Genomic DNA, 18,599 nt, shown 5'->3' with positions numbered 1-18,599 from the left:
TAGCAGTAAGTTACTTCAACTATATCACTACAGCGGGTATAAAACAGCTGGCTATAGCTATGTAGCTACGGCCCTGCATGGGCCGGAGTCATGTTATAACGAGTCAGTGGAGGCATACCGTGGCGAATTTAAAACAAATCAGTGACTGGACTCGCAATTAAACCAAGAGTTGACAGCACAATGTCTATCAAATCAGCCAGCTCGCTATGGCTAATGACCTTGCCCACTTCCACACTGTTTGGGTTTGGGAATCAAATCACAGTAAAACAATAAGAAGTGTACTATGCATTTTTATGGTATCTTGAGCACAGTAGGGATGCAATATTTCTTATTGTTTTAATATAGTGCACTGCTCCAGCTACTTTTTATTGATGTGCTATGGTCCCTATACTTTAATTGAAAATTTCAATTTTAGCCTATTGTGTACTTGTAGATAAATCCTATCTACAAGTACACAATAGGCTAAAATTGAAATTTTCAATTAAATTTAGCCTTTTAATTTTGAATTTTAGCCTTTTAATCCTATCTAGTTTGGCCACCTTTCCTTTGTTCGTAGCATTGCCGTATACAGGAAAGACGGCCAAATTCAAACTATTTATTGCTATCAGAGAATCTATACACATTGCTTTATTGAGAATTAAATTTGTGTGGTAATTATGAAGATGCTCACACACTTAAAAATAGCAGCATCACATAGTTCTCATTAACACTTTAACAATAACATTGTATTATCTGATTAGCTAATATTAATTTTACAACTTGTACACCTCGCACATGGCCGCATTATGATATCATTACTTTTTGTCGCAGTTAACTCTGCTTTACTTGGACGCGCACTTTTTTTACAGCTATAAGCTGTTTTTGGATGGGATTTCAATACTTTTTGTTAGAATAAGCAATGCACTGTTGATAACAGTAGGCGAGTTTCCATGGTTTTGACAGAAACCCCAGATTTATAATACAGTGACAGAATATTAAAATATAACTGTAATTTTAGTGGCCAGGGCCGCCCACATGGGGGGGGGGGGGGGGGGGGTAACTGGGGTATCTTGCCCCCTGCCCCAGCCTGAAAGGGGCCCCTTGAATACTTGTTTAAAGAAAGATTGATATACTCTAATAGAGCAGTCAGGATCTAGACCCTTCCTTGCCCCTGGGCCCCTCTTTAACTCTTTTCCCTGGGCTTTCTAAATTTCTCTGGACAGCCCTGTTAGTGGCATGCAACTGCAGTCAACTAACACCCATTTTAACTAGTAAACCCTTAATAACACTTTGCCTCATCTTGTACTGCATTAAAACGATCAAGATACTCTATTAGAGCAGTCACAAAACAGCTGTAACACAGCAATCAATATTTAGCATAGTTACAACTTCTGCTTAGCATCGGATTGTATAGTTTAAATTACTAGCTACTTACAGACTTTACAATATAAAAATATGGCACTTGTAGAAATGTGACTGTTCTATTAGAGTATCTCGATCTACTTCAAGCATTGACTAATTCAAGCAAAGAAACTATGCCCCTGCCAAGAGATCTTGTGAAATGAAATGAGAATAGTAAAGAAAAGGTAAGTATATACAGAGACAATAGAAGGGCGCGTAATTATGTCCTGTCGTAAATAAATGCCTTTAAAACTTATATTACTACTAAATAAGCGCACCAGAATAGGCTTGTGAGGCTGTTGTCTCCAAGGTTGTCTCATTACTTGTCTTTTCGTGTTGAAGGGATTTAGTCACAATTGGTGAGTTTAACTATACATGTATTTGCGTCGTAAAACTTAATTGTAAAAAGGCGATTAGCACATATCATGATAAACATGTATTTGTCACAGTAGAGTCTCTCACGATTATTACGAGATATTGGACCAGGGTAAAAAATTTACTGCTATATTTAGAGGTTGTAGCGTTTGTATATCTTAGTATCTTAATAAATAATCCTCCATGATCACTAATCACTAATAGTACAGTAAAAACTGGTCATTATTCAGGCCGTAGGGACAAAAATTTTCTGACCTAGCTTTTTAAAGAGGTGGCTGCATTTTGCGGCCTTAAAGAAAGGTAAGAAGCATGCTGTTCTAACTGGCTATAGAGATGGATTCAGTGTGTGACAGCGTATGAGACAGTGAGTGCTGGCAGCAAGGGGGCAGCCAATCTGTTAGAGCACCAAAGGCACTGCTTCAGACTTAGGCAGTTGGCTGTCAGCCCAAAGTGTAAAAGTTTCACTATTGGTCCTTATAAGCTCCTGATGAAGAAAGTGATGAAGTCATTATCCATAGGATATATTTTTCAGAGTATTCATTTCAATTCTACAATATAGTAGCCAAGCATAAGATGAACATAACACAGCATTCCGGTAGTTTAGTGGTGACCACAACACTGCCTGAGGTAAACTGCGGTGAAATTTGAGACTACCAGAAGCCCTGGAATGCCGTCAACACATGAAATATCAAATATCTAATGCCTGGCTTTCATCCACAGTGGACCTGTCTTGGTGGCCACTTGTACAGAAGGAAAACAGTTACCACACAGTCTTTTGAGCGAACAGCTAGTTTCCACACCTCTTAATTATCAATTTGTAAAATCTTGAGCAAAATTGCGTGTGCAAGCAAGTGTGATGTTGTGCATTGGCAGTGCCGTGTATATGGTTGCTGCCTAGCATTGACACATCACGAGTATTGAAGTCACAATGTGTTACTGTATCATCCATCTAAATCACGAGTATTGAAGTCACAATGTGTTACTGTATCATCCATCTAAATACAATCTCTGAATGTGTCATTTAGTGTAGAGAGCAATCTTCCACAAGAAGTGACCTGCAGGTTTCAGTGTATATTGTTAACCATTAATATTGTTCACCATTGTGATTGTGAACTGTATGTACAGTGAAACCTCACTTAGCGGCCACCTCTTTAATAAGACCACCTCATTATATTGGCCACCTCTAGTACGTAGATCCCAAATATAGCTAAGCAGTACTTTATGACCTCATTAATAAGGCCACCTTGTTATTCAGACCAAATTTTTTGGTTCCACAGCCTGCCATATTAATGAGGTTTCATTGTACTTATGTGAATTTTTATTTTTCGTAACTTTTCTTCAGGTTTACTGATGGGCACTATGAAGCATTGTTGACTGATCCGTACATAATGTAGTGACTTGAAATGCTAAAACAGTACGTAGCATGTCTTGTATGTACATGTAATGTGTTGTAATGTGTCCACACATCCACACATCTTAGAAATGAATATAATTGTATTCTCTATAAATAGTCAGTTCCATTGTGCCACTGGGTCATAAGTTGGTTGAGTATGGATCATACAGGGCACACTTGAGTCACATTTTGTCCTGGCCAAGTGGATCTCATCCACTGACAGAATATACAGGATCAGATCACGTGTATAAATTATGGTGGAACTTGTTTATTGCCACCTTTACTCATTCAGCAGGTAACAGTGTATAAATTCTCAATTGGAATTGGCTTTTCAAGAGTGGTTGTCTTTCTATGCTAGTGGCCATTAAGATAGGTTGTACTGATAGAGTATACATACTAGAGATGCAACGATATCCTCCACTTAGTGTCGTTTGATAGTGATGCAATGGAGACTATGTATTGTTGCTAGGGATGCGTCGATTTCGCCAGCAAAATTATTGGAATAATAGGAATACAAGAGCAACAAGCAAAATGCTGGCAAAATAGGAGCAAAATCGAGCAAAATAGGAGCAAAATCGAGCAAAATAGGCGCAAAATAAGCAAAATTTGTTAATCTCAGATCTGTTTCAGACAGTGTGAATGTAACTGCATAACTAACACAAGTAACAACTTACCATAGCTACGTTTAACACTCGTACGTTAAATGAGTATGGCTCTAGCTGAACTTTGACCCGAAGGCGAACCCACAATACATGTTAGCGAATAATCACGTGTGAAATAGTGTCTACAATGGATGTGATAGAACGCATTGACTACAGTTCAAGTGCTGAAAGCGATGTTAGTGAAGTAGATGACAGTCTTAGCATTGTTAGTAATGATGATGACCGTGAATCGTCTCGCGAGTCAGATGTTACAACAACTTCGACTAGTACAACTTCGAGGACTCGTTCTACCGGAAGTGCCAGCAACTCAACGACGCCAACGTCTAGTGGAGTGTCCTTGCTTAGTGTGCTAAAGGCACCAAGTGCATCTGACTTCTCTCGTAAGAGAAAAATTGCCAAAAATCCACCAGCTGGCAGGAAGAGAGCATTACATTCGAATTCGCAGAGCAACCCAAAAACGATCAAGCCCCAGCAAAGAGTAACCGAATATTCCAAGGAACCCTTTACTGTAGCTACTGGAAAGCTTTTTTGCCAAGGATGCCGGGAAGAGTTACCCCTCAAAAAGAGCAGTATTGAGTATCACTTAAAGTCTACTAAACATGCTAATGGAAAGAAAAAGCTGCAACAAAGGAATGTTAAAGACTCAGACATTGCACACTATCATATTGCAACTCTATCATATATCATATCACTATCACTATCATATATCACTATCACTATCACTATCATATATCACTATCATATATCATATTGCAACTCAGACATTGCACACTATTATACTATCATATTGCAACTCTAGCACGTATTTATAACAGGAATGTTTGTTAACTGTTTAGACATACTGGAGCCACACCCACTCATCTGGATTCTACAAATGGAGTCATATCAACTTGTCATTGTACTTACTTGTTACTCCCATTGTGCTTGGATGAATATACATGCCGGCATGTGAGACTTGCTACCATAGCGGGCCACTGGAAAACATTTTCATAGCAGTTATATTACTGTCATTATTGTACAATTCTTACTTTATTGTTGTGAAAAGTGCTTGGTATTTATGCGTCCTCTGTATGTTGTAATTACATGTGTAATTTTTGTGTGGGGGTGCTATAAAATGCAATAGTGTATGGTGACAATTGGCTAGCTACATGTGCTAATTACTCGCAGCTTGTGTCAACAACTGGTAACCGCAGTTGTACTCTGTGTCATTCTTTAAGCCGCACCCTTAGAGGACAAATTACGTCACGATGGGGGCGACTAAATTCAAATTTAAAAATGAACAATGGTATGCAGCACCATAGATTATATCTGTGGACTATAATCTATGGCAGCACACTTCTTTGTGGCTATATGCACTGATCAACTACATAGAGTGCCAGTTCATCAATACCCAGTGATCGCAGTTGTGCTCTGCATCATTCTTTAAATTCCGAGTAAAATTCTTAGAGAGAGCAAATTACGTGGGGGCGACTAAATTCAAATTTCAAACTAGCCATTTTCAAAAACATATGTTTCAATCTGAACGAAACTTTTAGAACAGTTTAAAGATACATTGCTCTACATGCCAAGTGAGTATTGCGGAAAACAACAATCTGGGATTTGTATTTGGCCTCTAGGTCGACTGGGGACGACTGAAACTTCGTTTGGTGTTGAAATTACGACTGTAGGGTAATCATGTATGGTGAAATCGATGATGTGAATCTTGAGGCGATTGAGTGAATACCGAAGCGATAGCAGGGCAATAAATGTTTGGAATGCACAAAGGAACGCAAGGCATACACCTGCGGTTGCGTCTAACCGCATGCGATAAAAAACTTTTTTTTAAAATGAAACTTCCCCTTTGATGTTGGCAATCTCGATCACGAAATAATCGGCATGGATTTGCTTCACTGCTTGTGTGGTAGTTACTAGTGACACAATGAGTTCAACTCTAGAGTTTCAGAGGGATAGCGTAAGTGGCGGGTGAGTTACAGGAAGGCCGAATTTGACAACGTTCATTCCTGTAAAATCCTCACGTAGTGATTGCATCATTTATTGTCTGTGGCGCGTATTTCTGCTTTACTGGCCGTGCGAATGATTATGACTTTGGAATGAAATCACCTATAACTTCAGATAAAAACTAAGTTGTTTCATTCAAAAATATCTTTATTTTGGTACCATGTTTTAACAAGTATATTAATGCCTCAGGGAGATGAAGACATAAATGATTAAATTTCTGGCCAAAAATGGCCATAAAGGTCACCAAAGGTCAAGTCTGTGATAGCACTATATGTATATTAAAACTTTATGTCATGAAGATTACTGTTTATGTGGAAAGTATCATGCTTTTATGAAAAAGTGCACGATTTTTGTATTGTGCCACTATACTATGTAATTTTATTATGATATCATTGTTATCAACACCTCAATTTGTAGAAAATGTCATTATTGCTCATTAAGCTAAGTACATTAAAGTGGAAGATAAAAGCTAGTTAAACCCCACTTGCATTCATAGGATATCTTATTATGACTTTGACCTTGGCTTCACCTCCATCTTGGGTTGACAACCACACTATCCTACTTGTGCAGTATAACTATAGCAGTAAATAATGTAGCAAAAGACATTAGCCTGATTCTACAAGGAGTACTGTATACAGTGTAGTTCTAACAAGTCTACAAGAGTATAAATTTGATAAGCCACAGCCAGTAAAACATTCTACCAATTACAGCAGCAAATCTAGGATTTTTAAAAGAAGATGAAAATTCATGTTTCAATATACAAAATATTGTTATAGTCATAGAGATTAAACATGTCCTCCAAAAATTTAGCCTACTTTTAGTATAATCACAGTAAACCCAATGCTTTAAACTGTGCAGTAAAACGTTGTCATAAACTATATCTGTGATGCCGTAAGTGTGGTTACTTGACTGCTCTATTACAGTATTTCAATAAAATGAGAGGTGAAAAGTAAGTGTTAACATAGCCGACAACGAAGCATAATATTAGGATACTTCACTTTTCAGATAATAATTGATATAACTGGGGCATGTGGCACCATTTTTTTGGTATGCATGGATTGCAGAGGTGCTTTGCGAACAGTTCTTGATACAAAATCAGAGATAGAGAAAAGTGAAAAGTTGTGGGGCTCAAAAGTATTTCAGCTGACACTTGTATAGAAACTGGAGACTTGTTTATGGTTGTAGTGATTACAACAGTGCACAGTATGCAAAGCATACTCCTTTTAGGAGGGCATGGGGACATGCCCCCCAGAAAGTTTTTGAAAAATAAGCGGTACAAGATTGGCACTTTTTGCAAAAGTGTTGTCAATTAAAATCTTTCAAGTACTACATAATTGTGACCGGATTTGCGAAAAGGGGTCTTCCACACACATCTAATTTGCCAACTTTGACAATTCATAACTTCAGATCAGAAAGCACTATTGCCTTGAAATTTGGTCATAAGTGCACACCAACATAGCTGAATAAGTGGTAAAACGTTCAAGCTAATGTGTTACTTGCACACTAAGTTATGGTCTCCCGAGTTTATGGAATTGGATGTGTGTGGAAGACCCCTTTTCGCAAATCCAGTCACCATATGTACAATGAATCCTTCCATGATCCAGTTTGGAAACCACGATGATATTTAATTATGTGATACACTCGTGACATCACACAAAGTGATTATCGGAGGAGCTCTGCCCTTCTCATCTGAAAGCTGGGGGGCTCCAGCCCTTCAAGCTCCCACCTTCCGCTGCCACTGATTTCGCTGTATAACAGTTGAACATAGCTGACAACAAAGCACAATGGATACTTTACTTTTCAGACGATAATTGATATAGCTGGGGCACACGGTAGATGCAATATACATGGGTACACCAATAATAATAATTACATGCATTTACAAAAAAAAGTTAATAAACAAGTATACACAGAAAAATTTGGAATTTTCAACTAGAGTAGGAACCATAGCATATCGATAAAATAGTACTGAAACAAGCTGGAGTAGTTCACAATATTAAATCACTGTAAAACAATAAGAAGCACAGTAGGGATATAACACTTCTTATTGTTTTACTGTGATTTGATATCATGGACTACTCCAACTTGTTTCAGTACTTTTTATTGATGTGCTTTGGTCCCTACTCTAGTTGAAAATTCCAAATTTTTCTGTGTACTTGTAGTTAGACTTCAGACCACAGGGATTTAAGTAATTTAGTAACCTGATGGCCCTGTGTCGTGGCACCTGAGCAAAGCAAAGGCACTACTACAGGACCTGAGGGTTACTAAATTACTTAGGCTCCTGTGGTCTGAAGTCCAACTTATTTAGACTCTTTATGTAGTTTGTTGCACCTTAACACTATTGACAGCTGCTTGTATATAACAGAAAAATGTAGCATTCATTAATAGAAACAAGCCATTACTCCATCCGTAACAACAGTTATGGATTTAAAGTTAATTTTCACGGGGTGATGTGTTGCCAGCGTTACCAGTGTGGGTGCATGTAATAAATATGAAAAGGGTCTAAGTAATTAGACACCGCCAAAATCCACCACAAACGGGTCTAATAGCTATATGAATGCATGTTAGTTAAATGCAACTGCATACATATAACTGAAATATAGGTTTTTTTGCTATGCTGAATACAGTCAAAACAACAATGACATTGCTACTTGCTACTGAACTAGTTAGGCTGCTAGCTATTGAGCTAAGTTTAAAAGGGGGTTTTACCAAAACCTCAAAACCCTAGCTAGATCCACTACTGCATTATACATATTATTACATGCACATTTAAGTATATTATGTGCAAACCTGTTACACGAAGTGTTAATGGTTTACTGGAATAACTATCATTACCAATGGTTACAGTACAAATGATGGTACCAGCATCCTCTGCAAGTAGATTATCAACAGTTAATATTTTTCCTGTCCGGTCAGTATTGAAACATGTTGGAGCATTATGCTTTGTATTTTTAAAACATTCTGTAGCGTTCCACTGGTAGTTGATCATTGTAGATATTGGCTCATCACTTGATGTCACCATACATGTTAGAGTAACATTACTCAATATGGGATAGTCATATGTATATCCACTGACTAGTGTACCAGCTGGACTTCTCAATATAGTGACTGTGACTTGACCATTGACACCTACAGTATGGATGGATGCACTTTATGCATGACCTAGCTAATTTTCATGTACACATATACAAATGCAAGATACAAAATTATACCACTTGAATATGGCATTTAGCATCTAAAAGATATAACAGCAACATTGACTACCTGGCTTTACAATGAAACATCAAGAGAGCTTGAAATTTCCAGCCTTCCTTGTGATTCTTAGAATGCACCAAACACTTTATGTGGACAAGTATGCATCCATATACTCTAGGCCATGACCAAAATTTCATGCTTATGTAAAGAGGGCTTGGAAATTTTTGTCATTACCTATAGCTTTATATGAACAGTAAAGTGTCTCAATAAAAATAGTAGATCTGGTTATCACCTGAAAACACTCTGTATTGAAGTGAAGTCGCATGCAAGTCCTAGCTACTGTAAACTGGAGCAACTATCACCAGTAGATAGAACAACATAAGCAAATAACCACAGTCAGTATGCAGTTAAAGCAGACAGCAACTAATAGCTAGCAAGAAAAATTAGAAAAACTAGTAGTAGCAAGCAGCCAATTAGCTACCAGCTAGCAACAGGTACTGTAGTTAACAGCAATAGCATCAGCAAACAGCCAGTAGCTATCAGCTAAGTCAAACATTAAGCATGCAGCCAAAACAAACAGTAGCTCTAGTACTAGCACTGGTAGCAGAAGGAAGCATTGCCATATCCCACCTAAACTAATATGAATGCTTCATAAGATTATCCAAAAGTTGGTGAATACAGACAGCAACCATCTCAGCAAAAACCTGCATAGTTTGCACATATTATTGCATGCTACAAGAAGAATTAAATTTAATACTCAGGGAAGCAAGTCTCTTTATTCATTTGTCTGTTCATGAAGAGTTCATTTTGTTTCTGTGGCCCCAATGGTACGTGTATTACATGCATTTATTTACAATGTGATTACTGTGGTAGGTGTAGATAAGATTGTTATCATTTCTTCATTCAAACATCTTCATACATGAGAGAGTAAGTGACTACAGAGCTAAAACTATGCCTTGGTGTAGATTTGCCAATTCATCGTGAAACTTTTAAAGCTAATCTGTGGCCAATGCAAATGGAAGTAATGGCTGCAAATTTAAGTTCCTGCACCTTATTTTCAACCTATTTACTGTACAAATCAATCTTCCTCCTGTCTAGTGCTATAATTCCAAAACTACTTGCTGAAAATTTGACAGCCTATTCATTGGAACAGGCTGAAATAATGCTGATACTGCAAAAGAAATTCGTAATCTACATGGCATTCACTGAGACGGTCACCTATAATGATTACTTCAAACTGCCAATGATGAATGGCTTGATGGCTACTGCTAGCAAAATGTTCCCACTTCATTACCCTTAGAGAGACTAGAAAACAAGGAGAAGAATCCACACTGTAGATAAATGCACAATTAATGAAGGTATGAAACCAAACGATGGCCCTCTAAACCAACTACAATCATTTTGAGGAATGTAAAAGTCTGAAATTACCAATTCTCTTATATACTCACTGGTAGTACAGCATGTGTGGACATAGACTGAATGCACACATTATGATTGTTGAATGCATGTACATTCTTATGCATATTGGTTTGCTTTTATATCCTTAGTGTGGGGCCATTGGTTAGACCATTCAAATAAATTATACTGCAGTGTACATAACTAAGTTGTGTTGTGATGACATTTACCACTTATTCTCAATGAATCAAAAGTGTTTATGTTATCGATCATAACTGAATGTTATACTTTATATCAAACATATTGTTTTATATGCACATGTATAATTTTATGGACTGTCATAGTTTTACAAGCTCGTGTTGAGAACATGTGTGGTTTTACATTTCAATCTCTAACTGATCGTCGGAATGCTTCAATTCTGGGTCTTACTTGTCGCCTTCTGGCTGGAGAGAGTCGTGGTAATCTGCAAACCTTCTGTCCTAAGTTTAAGACTCCACTTAGATCATCTCAGAGGTTGCGTGGCTTTGATCCAGCCAGCCATCTACATTTCCAGAACCCATGCAACTTTCATACTTTAGACCGTTTACGTCGCAGCTGGCAGGCAGCAGTTGTTGACCTATGGGATTCAATTCCACCAAATATTCTATTAGAAGGTCACACAAATGGATGGCGGACTGTTTTACAGAACATAAAAAGATATATTATGACTCTATAATAACTGTGTATATAGCTATGTGTTGTACTTTTCTACAGCAAGGTTTACAAAACGTAAAAAAAAATAAAATAAAATAAAATAAAAATAAAATAGCACATAGCTATGTCCCATAAGGGAGAACAGCTCTGCTGAAAGTATAGAATTTAAATTTAATTTAACCAAATAGCCATTAAATTTACATAGAAGATATTTACACAATCTTTGCAATCATACTGTATGTAGCTATAATCAAGAAATTTGCACAGCAGTGTAAAAGATTTTCTCAAAACCACAAATCCTTGATCAAATGTGACCTCTACATTTAACCCTTAAAGCTGCATAAAACTTAAATGCATGCACCGTGTCCGCATAAGCCACTAAAATAGCTACTGATATTCATTTAGTCGATAACTTGTATACAGAAAGTCACATGAATTTGCAATTCGGAATGATGACATCATAAAGGACAACATGTTGTAGAAGATTCACCAATTGCAAAAACACTTCAATCTACAACGATTTAAACACAGGGATGTAATTCATGTGATGCTCTAAAAGAAGAGATTGTGAACTTTAGTCATATGGAAGTTTATTCATTGATCTACAAGTCCACTGTGGCACTAGCAATAGCTATTGTGAACACACAACATAAGAATACACAGTCACAAAAGGTACTGAAGTGATATTGATATTCATGTGACATGTTCTATGGCTGCTGACAGCAGAGTGACTCCTCTGTACCTATATATGACTCTCTGTATTTACAGGCTTTAAACCTTCTCACAGGTTTCTAGTGGCTAGATTGCATTCACCGAATATAGCCAAAAAGGAATTCAACACATTCAAGGGAATCCCTTTGTGGTTGTAATATAAGTGAACAGGAAACACTGTGCATAAACATTATAGTGTATGAAGTATATAACTGTAAAATATTAAGAACAGAAAAACATAATATGAGTGTAAGGTCAAGAGAACCTGAGTGTTGTATTAAAGGTCACACCCAAGTGCAACATTTTGAATGCATGAGCACACACATAGTGCTTATGTATGAAACATGTTGTAATCATGAAGAAAGACAGTTATTAGTATACTATGCATGACCTGGAATGTCACATGTAGTGCATGTTATATGACAGAAATATTGGGAGAACGTAGTGGTCAGTCTCCATGCAGCATTGCGTAAATCAGTAGCAAGTTGTACACATGCAGTGCCATCTTGCAGCAGAATTTATGGATAGTGACCAAGATCCGTTAGTTATAACACTATTATAAAGAGTTGTGCATTAGTAATAATTAGAGTAGCTAATAGTGCAGTAATGCCAAAGGCATCAAACTAAACTGTAGCTAGAAGAGAAGAGTTTTCTGTCTTGGGGGGGGTAATTGTGGTCATTTAGATGGCCATGTGGGTTGTGTCACCATTCACACAAAAATAATGTGTAGTAGGTAAACGTTTTGGAAAACTTTTGGTATGATGTTAGATGGCTTCATAGACTAAAACACTGCAGTGTGTTGCACAAACGAATAGTATGAGAAAGCAACAATTATAGCAGAAAATGAAGTTGGCAATAACCCATTCACAGCCAATATTAATTCTCAGGGACCACTAGCTGAATTGCTGTATAGTGTCATAGTAACCATCCAATAATGATGCGTATATCTAAATACTCACTATAAACTAAGGTGGTCAACTATGTTGCTTTTGTTTAACTGTAACAGGGTTGTCAAACAGAAAAGTCAACAACCAGAACAACAGAATCCCAATTAACTAATTACTAAGGTGTCTTACACTCCAAAGAACTATTCTATACAGTTTACTGAAAGTGCGATCAATTTCACAGCTGGTTTCTTTGTGATCTGCTCCTTTTTGCTGTTACGTATGTGCATAATAAATTATTATGCACTCATGTAAACACCTAGTATAAAGCAGCTGAATGTCAACTTTACCTGTCTCCAGGCCATTGATGTATAACATTAATTTTCTTTCAAATACCGTAAAATTACGTTGTAGCAAATTTTCGTCTATTAAAATTGCAATGCAACATATTTTCGTCGCTAGCACAATCAATGAAAAATTTTTTAACGGAATAATACGTTAATATATTTGTAAGTGCGAATTATTCGTATAGTTAAAAATGATTCGTCATTAATTAAAAATTTTTTTGATTCAGTCAGTGACGAAAATTCTTTGACGACAAATTTTCCAGATTTACAGTAGTGCTTTTCAACTTGAAGAGCAATTTAACTCATCTATTGTGAAAAGTTACACTTTGTGCTATTACATAACAAATACACACTATTCTATAGGTGAGTTATCATGCCATGCTGCTGCATGGTGGTAGTGACTGTTAGTGTGCTAAATGTTACATTTCACCTATTTGAGTGCTATAATTATGGTTAATGTACAGCTCAAGCTTTGATGTTTTCACTGAAATAGAGGATATTATTTACAGTCTTCATTGTAAATATTCAATACTAAAAGACCAACTATTATCACATAAGTCTGAGTATTACAGTGTTAAAATTTGCTGAGTATTGAATGGTATTACACTATCAAAGATGTAAATATCACAACAAGAATCAAATTTCCCTTCTGAGGATTACATTGAAATGCGTGAAATTAAAGTTCGACCCACAGGGTGCAATTGTTGTATGAACACAAAACAAGGCCAGATATTCTTATTCTCCATGAACAGGCAAATCCTAGCAAATTTGCTACAATAGGATTTTGGCAAGAGCAAATTTGTTAGCAGCCAACAATTTGTATTGGACAAATTAATGATTTGGTAGATTTTAGTTTGGCGAAACACCACTTACTCGCCAAATTTGCCAAAATTTCCTACTGTGGTACTCTTCAGTAATTGGCTCACTGCTACTTGTAGTCATGACAAATGATTTTACTTTACAATCAGGGTTAGCACAACCAACTCTACAATAACATCAAAGAGCCTTATCTTTTTACACTCTTGATCACTCAATGCTTTCATAAAGCAATTACAAACTATATTGAGTGCTGGTAGCTAATTAAGTATATCATTTGTTATGGTCACTGTGGCACAGACAGTGCTATTTCATTAACTTCATGGTGTGAAGAATTTTCACCATGCAGAGGGACAGTCTTAATAGTTTCTTTGATGCACTACTATGTTTATGATCTGTTGCATATTAATTTTTATCAAATTTTACACTTTGATGTTGGTGATAGCCATGGTAAAAATGTTGAGCTAAACTGACACTTACTGAGAGCCCAGCTATTCATGCACAATGGCATAGTATATCTATGACGATGGCAACATATTTCTTTACTCTTTTTAGTTGCTGGCATCAATTACAAGCTTAATACCAGACAAAAACAAATGATTCTTCTGTCTCCTAACTAAAGCTGCAATGCCATGGCTAGCTAGCCGCTACGTCATAGTATTGGGTTATGACTCTTCTCGAGCCGGTTTGCACCGTACGTGGTGTCAAATCTTTGAGTATATAGTTAGGTAATAAGTATTATAGTCAAATAAATCTTTGAGTCCTGAATGGCGGTTTCTTAATTAGCAACAAAACGACCAGCTATAGCTACGCACTACAGCAGATGTTCCTGGACAATGCTAATTCAATTTTCCAAACTTATAGCTATGCCTTCACAATGGCATGCACATCGGAGAAGTAGAGCCCACTGACCAGTCACATGAAAATGAAGCTTCTTCAAGTCATCGTTTGTAACCATGCAGTTAGCTTAACTTAGCTACATTCATACATGCTAATTATGATTAACTAGGATAAGTACCTGCCACAAGGATTACAAGCAGAACGCAGAGAAGGCTTGTTGTCATCTTCACGCGTTGCTATCAGATTTTCTCACGTGCAACATGTAATCCCACAGACTAGCCTACATTCGAGCCTACCCCTCGGGGTGGGGTCTACTCTACGGAACGGAACGGAACGGAATGATGGACTAAACTGCGGAACGGAATGCTTTCTCAGATTGAAGCTTGCAACTTACCATTGCTGTACAAGTTATCAGTGGCACTTCCAGCAGGTAATCAAACGTACATCTGGGACCCATACCACCATAACAATATTCAACAGCTAGAGAAAGTACAGCGTAGGGCAGCTAGATGGGTCCTAAATGATTTCAACCGATTCAGTTCAGTCACAGCTATGTTACAGCATCTTTCTTGGCCAAGCCTTCAGCTGAGACGTAAAATATCCAGATTACAAGCACTTTTTAAAATTATACATCAAGATTATTCACTGTCAATTCCTCCTCATTTTATTTCAATGACAAGATCCACCAGACTATATCACCCACATCGTTTTATTCTACCAAATTCATCTACCTATTCATACCAACAGAGCTTTTTCTCCAGATCAATTAAGGATTGGAACAACTTACCATCTTCCATCATTGAGAGCAACAATATTGACTCTTTTTCAGCGGAACTGCAAACATTGTATGGAACCCAATAACTGTAATCTTTGTAACTACGTAGCTAAATTCATTTTATGATTGCTTTTTTTTTTCCTGAGCATATCAGCTGTGCTGTCTGCTCAGTAACAATAATAATAATAATAATACCCAAAGAAAGATAAAACGAATTTAAGGATCGATTGTGGGTTCTTGTTGGTTGTCATTAGTAACGAAGTACTAATTGTGGGAATAGCTGACTCAGTGTGTTCATCTTCGGATATATCAAGTAGGGAACTTTGTTTTTACTAGTATGTGAGTTATTTTTACTTACTTGACTTTAGAATGTACAGTCTGAGGCCCAGCCTTTCTGATCGGCATAAATCAGTATGTGTATAGCTACACTACAAAGGAAACAAGTATGGTGACAAGCTGAATCAACTCAGTCTAAGCAGAATCTAAAGGAATTTTGTGCAGTGTGTGAGGAGCAAACATTCAGATACCTCAAGGAGGCTATATTGTGTGAACATCAATGATTCATTAACAGAGTAGTGGACTATTGTCAGATATCTCAGCCTGAGTACTGAGTTGAATTCTGGATGGGGTCTATTATACAGAATGGAATGCTTTCTGAATCAACTTGCAGCTTGGCTAGCTGCTATCATTGCTGAAATTGCATTTTATCAGTGGAACCTCCAGGAAAATGGAATAGGATAATTATATAACATTAATTAAGTGATTGTTTAGGTAATCATGACTTTATTCAGTCTAATAAACAGAATATATGGTTGATTGAGTGAGGTATCACTTTCAGAATGTTCAGATGACCAGTGATGAGATGCATGGATTCATCGAATTTTTGGTGTGGTTGGAGACATTAAATATCCAAAAGCAAACTGACTGTATAATATTAATTCACTTTCTTTATATTTTCTCAATTTTGAGCCTGTATACAAATAATTGAATTTTCCTTGTCAATAGAAATCCTAGAATAAGATGGGAGAGGAACTTATCTTTGTTTACCTATACTGTACAACCAAGAGTTCGTAATACTGATTTGTGTGGGGGAGAGTGTCTAACTCTCAGTATGGCCTGTACAAACACCCTGCGTAAAGTTCACCTTTCATCAAATCAACACCTTTACTGGGGGATAGAAAACTGTTGATTAGTGTTGCTGAAGATGGTAAAGCCTTTGTTCTGAAATAAGGCCAAGGTGTTACTTTAAGCAGGGTGTTTGGTGAATGCATTCAAGTTAGACACTCTCCACCTTATTATGAACTCTTGGTACAACTTCAAAGGAAAATGAAGAAAACATACAGATGAATCAATAAAATCACTACAGTAAGGTGAATTAGACTAGTGAGATCTTGGCTAATTAATGACAGTGGTTGGAGATTAAGTGTGGTAACTTCTTGCTCTTGAATATGTTGCAAAGTGGAAGTACAAATCAAAATGGGATATCAATTTCATTATGAAAAATTTGTATACATAAATAATCTAGGATTACTATTTCATTTGTCCTCCACTTAAACATGCTACAACAGTACTAGTGTCAGTACATTGGCAGTGAGTCTACCTTGAAATCTAAACTCTAGAGTAGATCCAACACAGGACAGCCCGCACTGTAACAAATACATGTGATCCCATTGCAATTTCATGGACCAGCTGGACTGGGAATCACTTGAAAATAGACAAACAAATTTAACCTGTTTTGTTTGAAGTTAAGCATGTGAAATGTTACACCTAGGATTCTTAGGTGGTATGTAATTAATGTGAGTGTTCCATTTCAGGTCTGACTAGATACATTGAAATTACACACACATCCTGGTCCAAATCACGTTTGCCTGGTGGCTACGGGCATGGTTTCACATGCGGCTTATAATAGAGATTTGGCTGATCTTGGAGTTTTGGCATTTAGCCTGATTCAAGGCTAGCAGTCAGACACATCCTTGAATTGTGCAATAGATAAAATCAGCCCACTATTGAATACGGCATTAGTCCACTGCACCAGCTGTTAATATATAAATAACTCCATGCATACACTTCAGTTATGTTTGCAGAATATACCCTCCTTGCAGTCTGCCAAAATATTTGCTCCCCACACACTGCACAAAATTCTTCAAGTTTTAATTCAGCTGGCTCTTTCCTGTTACCAGTATCTTCCTGCTTGCTTTATTTATACACTGACTTATGACTTGAAAGACCGGCCAAGACTGTTTTCTAAAGTCTAAATAAGAAAAACAGCTCACATAAAGTTCCCTTCCGTATGGATGAACATCACTGATACAGGTCATCCCACAATAATACTTCGTTACTAATGACAACCAACAAAAACCCACAATCGATCCGTTAATTCTTTTTATCTTATGTTTAACCACCCACTGGAGATGTCACTGCTAACTTATAAGGGAAGTTTCAGCAATGGTAAGTTACAAGCTTCAATTTGAGAAAGCGTTCCGTTCCGTGGTTTAGTCCATCATTCCGTTCCGTTCCGTTCCGTTCCGTAGAATAGTCCCCACCCCCCTCGGGAGCCTACACATGTGGGATTATTTGCAGACCGCCTCTTTCTCTCTCTTCTCTTACTGATCGTCTCCCAAAAATGACATATCAAATCTCTGGAGAAGGGAGGAACAGCCTTATATCATGCTCCTTTAATTTTTTCTTTTACAGCTATTGATCCAACCGTGAGGCCCAATGCTTCTGGTTCACATAATTAGTTCAAATTTTTTGTTACCACTTTACCATTTTGATTTGATTTGATTTTAAAATTAGCCTCAAGTCAGTCGGCAATGCCGTTCTTCCCTGACTGAGGAGGAAACACAATTTTTTTGTTACCATCTATTGTGCTGGGAGTGGTGACAAGGGGTGCTGGTCACCCTGGGTAAAAATTAATAATCTCTGGATTAAAAAAAGAAAATGTGTAGCTATAGCTACTGACAGATGCAAATTTTGAAGTGGAATGTTCATTTTTAATCTTGATTTTGTAAAAGATTTGTGAGGAACCTTGCATGCATGTGATTTTTGGGTGCATGGTGCCAGAGTCCTTGATCAAAGATAAAGAAAAAGCGGTCCCTCTTTGTCATTGGGTAGGAATAAAAATTGTATGTTCAA

Source organism: Dysidea avara, chromosome 9 (genome assembly GCF_963678975.1).
Source record: "Dysidea avara chromosome 9, odDysAvar1.4, whole genome shotgun sequence".
Taxonomy (NCBI): domain Eukaryota; kingdom Metazoa; phylum Porifera; class Demospongiae; order Dictyoceratida; family Dysideidae; genus Dysidea; species Dysidea avara.
Note: the sequence above shows the minus strand (reverse complement) of the source record.